We start from the raw sequence: 10,853 nt of genomic DNA on the forward strand, positions 1-10,853 counted from the left end.
TAGTCGTCGCCAAAGTATTACATCATCGCAATATATGTATGTATGTATGTATGTATGTATGTATGTATGTATGTATGTATGTATGTATGTATGTATGTATGTATGTATGTATGTATGTATGTATGTATGTATGTATGTATGTATGTATGTGTGTGTGTATGTATGTATGTATGTATGTATGTATGTATGTATGTATGTATGTATGTATGTATGTATGTATGTATGCATGCATGCATGTATGTATGTATGTATGTATGTATGTATGTATGTATGTATGTATGTATGCATGTATGTATGTATGTATGTATGTATGTATGTATGTATGTATGTATGTATGTATGTATGTATGTATGTATGTATGTATGTATGTATGTATGTATGTATGTATGTATGTATGTATGTATGTATGTATGTATGTATGTATGTATGTATGTATGTATGTATGTATGTATGTATGTATGTATGTATGTATGTATGGTTCAAGAGCTCTTGCCCTCTGACCTTCTCCGCTCTCTGCGCTACGGGCCTCATTGCCTTAGAAAGCATGCATCAATGTCTTATGAAGCATATTTGGTTGAATACATGCGCCGTAGAATAGAGGTTTAAATCACAATGTAGCAATCTCGTTATTAAGCTCTAGACTCCATCGATGGCAGGCTGTTAGTCGCTCAGGCAAGAAACTTGTTTGAATCCTGCTCAGAGCCTGTGGCTCTCTTACTTCCAATGACTCTTAGGCTACACAAATGGTGCGTTGTGAGAGCATACATTTAAAATATTACATTAACCACTATAAGAAAACAAAATTGCTTCTATATAGCGCCTGTCACCAAGCAAAAATAAGCTACCGTGCGCGCACATTGAGCATGTTTTGTGATGGGGAAATCTTTATTCAATAATCCGCATCCATCGTGGCACCCTTGCGCTCGAATATTTTGCAATAACCGGCTTTCCTTCACTCAGCAACGCATGTTTCTTTTTGTTGAGCAAGCATACCATTTCCTTTGTGCCTCTTTGCCTGTGCAGTTACTGAGGACACAGTACGAAAAAGCGTAGAAAGCTTACAAACTGTACAAATAACAAAAGAGTACACTTTAAGCGAAGAAGAAAATCTAAAACACGAAGCAATGAATGAAGTGGCGCAAATATCTCAACTACTCTCCTAGGCGAGCTGCATTAATATGAGGCGTGCAACAGCCCGGCATTGCGGCCACGGCTCATTAGAATGGAAAGAGGCGGTGTTTATTGAGCGCCGCTGCGGAGCCCTCCAACGTCTGCAGCAACGCAAAGCGCGAGCAGTCAAATGAAGATTGAGGTGCCACCAGCCCACTTCGCCAACAACGGACCCTCCACGAGACGGCGTAAGACGTAACGAGGCGGTTATGGAGTGCGACATTCGCCTGTTATAACACACACCTGTCGCCCGAATAAACAATATCACGATATAATGCTCGTGCGAGAAATATGAGAATGCGCTGCCATTGTTTTTCATTGGCAGCGAGCGTTTATGCAAAGCTGTGCGGGCGATAAGACGCGACGCCAGCACTACTTGCACGCAGGCTTTCAACCAGCACGCATGCGGGAAGAAACAAATAAATAAATATAACCCAACGTCGAAAGTCTCGATCTAATAATGCCAGCTGTGTCGCTGTCGCGAACGGCGCAGCATCGCAGTGTGGCGGAGGCCGGAGCGCAGGCCTCCAAGATATCAAGAGAGGAAAAAGCAAGCGAGAGTAGCTTAGCGGAGTCCTTGGGGAATCTCCAGCTAACGGCACACTTTTCTTCCCCAGCTGTTTAGCCGACTGGCGAAGTATCCGGCACGCGAGGAAGAAGAAAGTTGACTCCGACATCCTAGAAGGGAAGCGCTATATAGCGCAGCACTCACGACTCGTTCGGATCCGGTAGCTTTCTTATATAGTGTGTCAGTTTAGCGTTGAATCACATGGTGTATTTTTCCGTTAAAGGGGCCCTTCCTCTGTTCCCTTTCCCTTTCGTCTTTCTGCTTGGGTGGATGAGTTGCGCTTGTAGTTTTCACCCCCCCCCCCTTTTTTTTTTACTTTAACTACTTTTGTACTCGCTCAAATTCATCGAAAAACAGCAGCGCGCGAACATAGAAGAGGGGAAAAAAAAAAAAACCTTCCGAAAGCCCATATCTCCGCGCAAGTGTGTCACGACTGTACATATAAACATGGACGAAACTGTGAACAAAGGAGGGGCAACAGCTGCTCGTGCACTGGGGCATAAAAAGCGCTTGGCTCTCTGCGCATCTCTTCTTTACTTCTTTTTTTTTTATCTAATTTCTCGTCTTCTAAGCACGAACTAAATAATATATCGACTGCTGGGCTCGGCGGATGCGTGTTGACTGACGCAGTGAACCAACCAGTCGCGACGAACTCCGCTTGTCGCGCGCGTTCGCTCGCATCCTTGTATAGAGCAAAAGAAATGGGCAGCACCGCTGTATTGCGCCTATTAAATGAGACGGAAGCGTTAAATATTGCGCCGGGTAATAATGAGGCGCCCGCGACGGCCGTCGCACCGCGGATGAACCCCGTGGGAGCAATCCATTCGAGAAAGAGCGCTGTCGGAACCTTCCTCCCGAGAGCGCGCGTGCAGGCGTGAGCAGCATCCCCTCTTCTACATCTCTCTCTTCCCATCTCTCCACTTCCCCATCGTCCTCCTCCTCCTCACGGACCTTCTCCCAGCTCGTTCTGCTTGCGAGGTTTCCTTAATGAGTACCAGAAAAGCCCAAAATCAATTTTCGATCGCCACGCAAGGGAAGCCCGGGATTAAGCGCAATATAAACAGGGGCATAAAAGACGAGCGGTTGACAGCGAGGATGAATGAACTTTCTCTGCAGACGGACCCCGAAGATGAGATCTTGGGAAGAAGAACGACGGCTGTTTGTGAGGTCGTACGTTGAGAAATTAATGGGGAAAGGACCGGGCGCGTTATCCTCGTCTTGTTTCGAGGGGAAAAAAAAGAGCGATACTGAATGCGCAGCGACGAATAACTGCTTAGCGCCTAAAGAAATGGAGCTGAAAAAGAAGTTTCAGCTGACGTTGAGAACTCGAATTGTTTTGCTTTTTGTTCTCTTGCTTCGAAGGTGCTTCCACTAACCGGCTGTTCTCCATTCCGAGCAATCGCAGACTCGGAAACTCAAGGGACCCTTAGACAGCCAGAGAGAATCGCCCGTGGCGTAACGGAGGCGCACTTCAAGCAGAGGCGTCAGTGACGGCGAGCTTATCTGATCGAACAATCTTCCAGATTACCGACAGAGCGTCTCAAGTTTTGTCAAACTTAGTACAGCTTGCAAACAAATTCACCTCTTCGCACCCCTAAAGACGCAGCTTAACAAATGTTTTAAAAATCAGGAGCGAGGAACTGCGTTGTAAAGATCTAATACCTTTTTATTGAGTGTGTGGAGGGAGCTCTTGACAAAGCATTTAGCTCGCTAAGCAAGAAATGGCAGATAACTTTTAATCTGGGGCGCAAGTAGCTGGAGGAACGACTGCCATAACTGCGCTCCATTCTATTTAACTGCTCAGAGGGGCGCCTCGTGTCTAAGGTTTCACCGCCATCACAAAAATAGTTTAGCGTTGACATTGACCACTCTAGGCACAAAGTAACCACCGCTTGATTTAAAGCAGGTGGGAAGAGAGGATTAAGCAGATCGTGCCAACGGAAAAACAGGGCGAAATCACTGAGACGTCTGCGCAAGGAGATTTTTGGCGCAATGGCTTTCACGCATGTCGTTTTCCATCGTTGACTCCTATAGTTGGAGAGAAAAGAAGTAAACAGAGCCCATACACAGTTACTTCAAGACTCTTCACGGGCTTTTCTTTTTTCTTTTCACCCAATAAAATTTTAGCTAAGTTAGCGGTAGGGTATAACAAAGAAAGTTTGTACCTCTCTCAAAATCCCCACCAGAGACTCCTCACTTTACCAATTTTTACATTACGTGCTTCGGCGTTCCGCGCCTTTGTCTTGAAGCGCTGTGCTGCGTCTAAGCAGGAGCGGCCGTTAAGAAAAGCCGTTCTAAACTTGGTTTTAAGAACCGTCGAAGCGTCTCCGCGGGCGGATAGAAGAGGACAGAAAAAAAAAAAAAAAAAAACGCTAAGTGTAGTTCTGAGTCCCGCTCGAAACCTCGCGCTTTCCGTCCAACTTCGGCCGGCCAGAGCGATAAGGGAAAGAAGGGTTCCCCTCTCCTTAGAAAACGGCGGCTGCACTGCTCAGAGTCCTTCGTTAACATCTGCTCATGTCGGACTAGTTTCCTCACTCCAAGAAACGTTACATTACACGCTAAAAAGCAAGAGAGCAAGGGAACGCGCGGAGTGACTTTCCCGCGGTAATCGCACGCACCAAAATCAGCGCCGGGCCAAAGCCCGACTAGACGTCGAGGGCAAGCACGAACAAGATGGCAACTTTGCTCTCAGCTTCACCACCCTCCCTGGCCCCATCCACGGCATGTGCCTGCACTGTTCCGGCAGCTCGACTCGTTTCGTCGGTCGCGCGCTCTCCAGATTGCTTCAGCGCGCACAAATTTTAATCCGGAATAACGAAAGACGGCCACGTTTGTGGAAAAGCCCGCCGGGACGCGTGTGATTCCGCCCCTTGGTGTCGTCGACGGAGGCACATCGTTACTTTCCCTGGCGTGGGCCCGGCATTTGCCAGGTCGAGATTCGCCTTACCCTCTGGCGCGGGAATCCCTTTTCACCCCCTTCGCCAGGGTCTCTGTGGTCGCGGATGCGCCGCGCCTTCATTATTCCTCCGAATGTCGTCTCCCTTTCGGCCCGTCTCACCGATGAGCTTGAGGCGGCAGCAGAGGCCTCGATGCGCACGGAGAAAAGAAATCTCGCGCCTCGACACATTATACGCACGGCGCCCCGTGCAAAAGCTTTTCCCCTCTCCCGGTGCATTTTGCGTTAATATTCATTGCACTCGCGGTACCCGTGTCAGCGCAGCTTTAAGGACTGCGTGGCGGTCTTAGTATGCTGGACCCGAACGCGCAGAAACCAAATGGGGCCAAAAAGAAAAAAAAAGAAGGAAACGCCGCACAACATGTTACGACGGCCGCAGCTCATCGCGAGTGGGCGCCGGGTGCGTGTACGAGGGCATTACGCTTGCTTCTCTACGATAATGACCGCACGCCCGAAGGCGCGCACAGGCTACATCCGCGCTAATTGTTTATAAAAGGATTTACCCTTCTTCTTGTCCGCGCATGACGCGGCGCAGCAGTTAAATTTAACAAGTTGTGTTTACGTTCGCGGTTTCCTTTGGGCGCGAAGTCTGTGCAGAGATCATATTACGCAGAGAAATTAGTCCAAATTTAAAGGAGAAAGACAAGCGGCCCACTGAGCAGGAGGAAAAGAGTCATGGACAGTCACCCACTGACAGTCGACTTGACTTTCCAGATGAAACTCCAAAGAAGAATACTACAAAGAACCGAGACAGACTGCAAATTTCATTTCACTCATTCGAAGAGACTGACGTCATGTTCTGAGCTGGGTACAAAATATTAAGCTCTTGTTTTACAGGGTCTTCGTAAAACTGCGTTTCGCCCAGCATTATTTTAAGTCCTTAGCGGACTCCACTAAGTATACGAAGGGCAAACTGGCAGCATTCCGGAGGCCCGCCCGAAAGAGCATGTACTAAGGCTGTGTTCAAACTAAGAAGTTTGGCATCTGACGCCGGTGAATATCGAAACGCGATGATGCAAGCACAGAGGGACCTGCTTCGCATGACCTGCCCCTGACCTTCATTTGACTCATGACCTTTGAAGACAGTGACCGTGTTCAAAATAACAGTGGACGACCCTTCATAGTCGTGCAGAGCGTGCGAGCAGTGTGCGCTCAAGAACAGGAACTGGTATAAGACAGCGGTCCAATGATGTTCGGGTAGAAAAACTGCGCCTCCACGACTGCTTCGTGGCTCTTTTTAATCGCAAGCTTCGCGTCTAGAACTTAGTTACCGTGGGGAGGTGTACATTTGCTTGAACGATAGTGTAAGTGGAGCGCTCTATACGCAAAGGTGACACAGTCTCGTGGCTCATGCGCGGTTTTTTGTTTCGTTATTTTTCATTGTCACAGGGGGAGAAATTGCTGCGAGAGACGAGCAACACGTGCGATGGTATTCTGTCTCTTCTGACCACGTCACTTTATCCCAATTGGCGCAGGTTAACGCAGAAAGGAAGAGGAAGCCATTGGATGCTACCAGTTCCTGGGCGTCCGCACGGTGTTACAATGGCAGGGCCAAATAATGAACAAAAGAAATTTAAGTTATGCAAATTTAACGCAAGTAGTACGGCAACCTTCGCTAAAGAAGTGGGGTGGCTAGTACGGGCGGAAGTTATTCTGCAAGAAGTTTTACCATCCCGATCACTTCGTTGGAGCTGGTTAACCACCCTGCCTTCCCTCCTCATCTTCCTCCTCCTCCTCCTACAACTATGAAGCCGAAAATGATAGGTGTGACGTTAAGAGATAGAGAAAGTGCAGAGTGAGTCAGAGAAATGACTCGAGTTAATCACATTCTTGTAGAAATCAAGAAGAAATGGGCATGGGCAGGACATGTGGTGCGAAGAGAGGATAACCGATGGTCGCTTAGGGTAACAAACTGGATTCCAAGGGGAAGGAAAGCGTAGCAGGGGACGGCAGAATGTTATGTGGGCGGGGGAGGTTAAGAACCTCTCAGGGGTCAACTGGGTGCAGCTAGCACAGGATCGGGATAATTAGAGGAATATGGGAGAGACCTGAGTAGTGGGTACAGCCAGGCTGATGATGATGATGACCTCGTTATGGGCAGCATTTATGAAGACAATACCTGCCTAACATCCCAGAATAAGATGAGAAATGCGGTCCTTGGCGCAAGAGGCACGCGTACGTCAGCGCGCTGTTTTCTGGTGTTTTTGAAGCTGCAGCAACTAGCCTAAGCGCGAATGGTTGTTCAAAGCCGTTCGTCACTCCACAATATTCCCCTCAGCTATACTGGCAGGTGCTGAGATTGGAAAGTTTCCTTCTTTTCGAAGAACTGATGACAGCGTGGAAGCCACTTAGCGACTACCAGAAGTCACGCTGCACAAGGTCGGGAAGCCCCAAAATCACAGGGAAGAAACGTTTCTGCTGACGCGGCGTGCTCTCCCATTCTTTACGTTGCACAAGCTTCCAATATCGTTAAGAGCATGGGAAAGGACTTTGAGGCTCTAGTTGAACTTTCTTGGGAAGCGCAGTTTTCAGCGATATTTTTCTATTTACTCACGTACCGGGCTGAAAGAATTATGCGCGAAACTTATTCAATGTTTTACTCTTAGTGTGATCATTGATGCGCATACTATATTTCTAGTCAGCAATTACTAGCTCAAACGTCAAAATTGCATATTAGGAAGTGAAGCCTAATGCTCTATCGTGGGTGAATGTATCTATTATCTACCTCATTCTAAAGCGTTTTATGAGATTCAAAGTAGCTAACCCTTATGTATCTGCCGATCAGCTTTAAGATATCTTTGTACTCGTGGTGACTTCGCCGAATGCAGCGCAGCTCGATAATCAGTGAAGATCACTCATCCTGTTCTCGGTGAATAGAATCGAGCAGCCAGATCTAAATCAACAGCCTTTCTTTAGTGGCAGTAGACGCAGAGGATCGTAGCTTACGGGTCCTGTATCCTTATTTATATTTTCTATATATTACTTGACCAGCCCCGACAGATGAATAAGAAATAGATTTATTGTAGGAGAGAGCGCATAAAAGGAGCAGTGCAGAAGCTCCAACATCGATACATGTCCCCTTCTTAATGTTCTGCGAAGAGACACGTTCGAGGGTTAACTGCCAGAAAAAGGAGGGCCTTCGCAGCATCAGCGGCCGATTCGGCCATCCTTTAGGAGCAGGCTCCATTTGGCCAGAGTCCAGGAAGTCACCTCTCATCGGATACACTCAGCCGATCTCGGAACAGCGCTGGGGCGGCAGCAGGGGCGCCTTGACGGGGGTCATCGGAGCCCTCCCTCTCCGCCGGCCGCGATTCGTAATAACAGCTGCCAGAACCTGGGAACGGCGTCGTGCCGGCTCGCGAGGGGCCCTTTATCATCATTGCTTTCGGCCGCCGCTGACTGAGCCCGGGATACGAGCTCCGCGGCGGAAAGGACGAAGGCGAGGGTCTCGAAAAACGTGCCTTAGCGAGCATCAGAAGCTAGCCAGCGGGGCTGGGCTCACCGATGCGGCCATCAATTATCGCCCAGAAGCAATTAGAAGAGACAACTGGAAGGCTTGAAATTAGAAGGGAGGTATTCGCCCTCTTTTCCCACATTCCCTGTTATTCTTTTTTTTTCCTCGCGAGCTATGCCACAGGGTGTCGGCACGCCGGCTTGACCGCGGCAAGCAGCAGTCTGCGTCTGACAGATCACCAGCTCCTCGCGCCGGGTTTCAGCGGTCAAAGTGGAAATCATAGCCGTCGTCTGGATGGGGCCTGTACTGAGAAATAGGCACTCCGCATGGTGAAGGCGGCTGCAAAGGAGGAAGCAAAATCTCTTCAGTCCTGATGATTTAGTCATTCTTAGAGGCTCTCTCGATCTGCTGATTAGCTTGAATTCCCCTGCCAGATACTACCTGCGTTGAGGACCGCAATCCAGGTGGGGCGAAATTCAAAACAATTAGCAGAAATAATGCTTAGCACTTTCCACATGGTGTAAATTATGGCTAATGCAACTTAATTCTTCAAAATGCAAATATTTACGTGTTTCCCGCACATCACCTGCTAATAATACTTATCATCTGAATATCACTGTACTCGAGGCAGTCACATCATGTCGATGCATTGGCATCCATATGACTTCATCTCTCACTTGGTCACTCCCCATTAACATCGTAATTATCAACGCTAACAGCATGTCAGGCTACCTGCGCAACAATTTATCTACCGCTCGTACTTCTTTGAAACTAACGCAGTATTAAACACTTGTCTGCACCAAACTCGAATACGCATCAGCAATTTGAGATCCAAGCTCCACTAACTTAACTAATTCACTCGACCTCGTGCAAAACAACTCTGCCCGCTAAATCCTTCATAACTAGAATCCAACAGCAGTGTTACCTTCATGAAAAACACGCTAAATCTTCCTACTTAATCCTATCGTCGAAAATTCTCATAGTTATGCCTATTCCCTAAAACCTTCTACGATTGCCCCATTCTACGAGATGAACTCATTTCTGTTCTATATTTCATCTCATCCCGGTTGATCATGCACATAAAGTCAGCATCGCATCATACAAAACCAAAGCTTGTTCGCAGTCGTTCATACCCCGCACATCAGCAGATTGGAATCACCTTCCCGGATCGACAGCCACCATTCATGACAACCTGTGATTTCGTACCAACTTAGCTAATATTGTATGCTCAGCCTTTTAACAATTTAAAACCATTCCCCTTTTAAATGCCACTGGATTTGAGCGTAATCATAAATAAATAATCAGCGAAAGCTGTTATGGATTTGGATTAACCATTTAGTCGCATATTTCTCCTCGCGATCACTGTTTTCTTCGCTCAACGCAACTGCTTCGTAATCGCTCAAATAAAATAACATTGCGCGCTTCTTCCTGATTTGGTGCCCTCTGCTTCTTCCGCTTCGCCATATAGTGAACTACGTCAACGATACGCGGGTTTTTTTAGTGGCTTGCACCTTCCAATTGCTCTCTATCTCTCTCTCTGTACTGTCCCCTAATGTGGAAATGAGAGATTCCCTCTCTCTTGAGTCGCCCCTGTAGCAGGTGGCGATTGATTGGAATTTATTTCAATTTATTTAATTCACTTAATTAGTTTAATTTAACCAATCCTGTAAAAGAAAAAAATATACAATCCCTTATTTATGGTCTTTCGTGCGTGATGAAGCAACCTGGAGGCCGAACATTACGGCACAGCTTTCGATTACGGTGCCCCTGACCGCCCATATTGTAGCTTGAGGCGCAAACGTTCATTTATTCAAATCACACGCGCGCAGTGGTGGCCCCAGGGCTGTGCTATATTAGAGGCGGACGAACTTCGTTATGCCAAGGAATTAAAAAGACAATAGAGACAACGCTTTATTTCTTTACTTTTAATTTTTACGCCACCTTTTGTGAGCTTCGTTGTTAAACAATAAATAATGAACAACATAGATGATTTGAATATTAACGGCTACGTACTTTGGTTAATGTGGTTTAACGTACCAAAGTGACCTAGACTATGGCTCCGTAAATGTCGACCACCTGGGGTTCTTTAACGTGCACTGACGTCGCACAGCAGACGTGTAAGTACTCACCTTTCTCACGTTTTCAGGTATTCTAGTCTTTAGGGGTGCAATTAGGCACCCAGTATGTGGTTGAGAAGCAAACCTTGTTGCCTGGTTGTCTGGTAAAGCCGGTTATGTGCAACAATTGCAGTGTAGGGATCCTTTTGATATCTGAGTCACTCTAGAGAATGTTGCACGTCACACTCCGAAATACATCTCCCACAAAAATGTATCTAGACGTCTTTTCGCAGCCCTCCGCCCCAGCTCTTTAGATTGAAGCCTTGGAAGCACCAGCAAAGTAGGTAGATAATCACGGCAGGCCTTTTCAGGTGCATTGCTGAGAAAAAAAAAATGGCGATCATAACAACGAATACTGCTAGCCGTAATTGAAAGAGCACTATATGGTTCACATAAATCGCAGAAACGTAAAATTATAGTAAAGAAAGCCTGTGCAGATTGCCTGCAAACAATATACCTTAACAATGGAGTTAGCAACTGAAATCGTAGGTGCGATTTTACTCATTTACCAAAATATGCGACGTTCAAATAATTTCTTTAAAATAACCGGTTAAAAATAATAATCATATTGTCCCGGAAAGCAGGTGT

This window comes from Amblyomma maculatum, chromosome 1, assembly GCF_055883805.1.
Source record: "Amblyomma maculatum isolate TAMU_Amacu chromosome 1, ASM5588380v1, whole genome shotgun sequence".
In the NCBI taxonomy this organism is placed as follows: Eukaryota; Metazoa; Arthropoda; class Arachnida; order Ixodida; family Ixodidae; genus Amblyomma; species Amblyomma maculatum.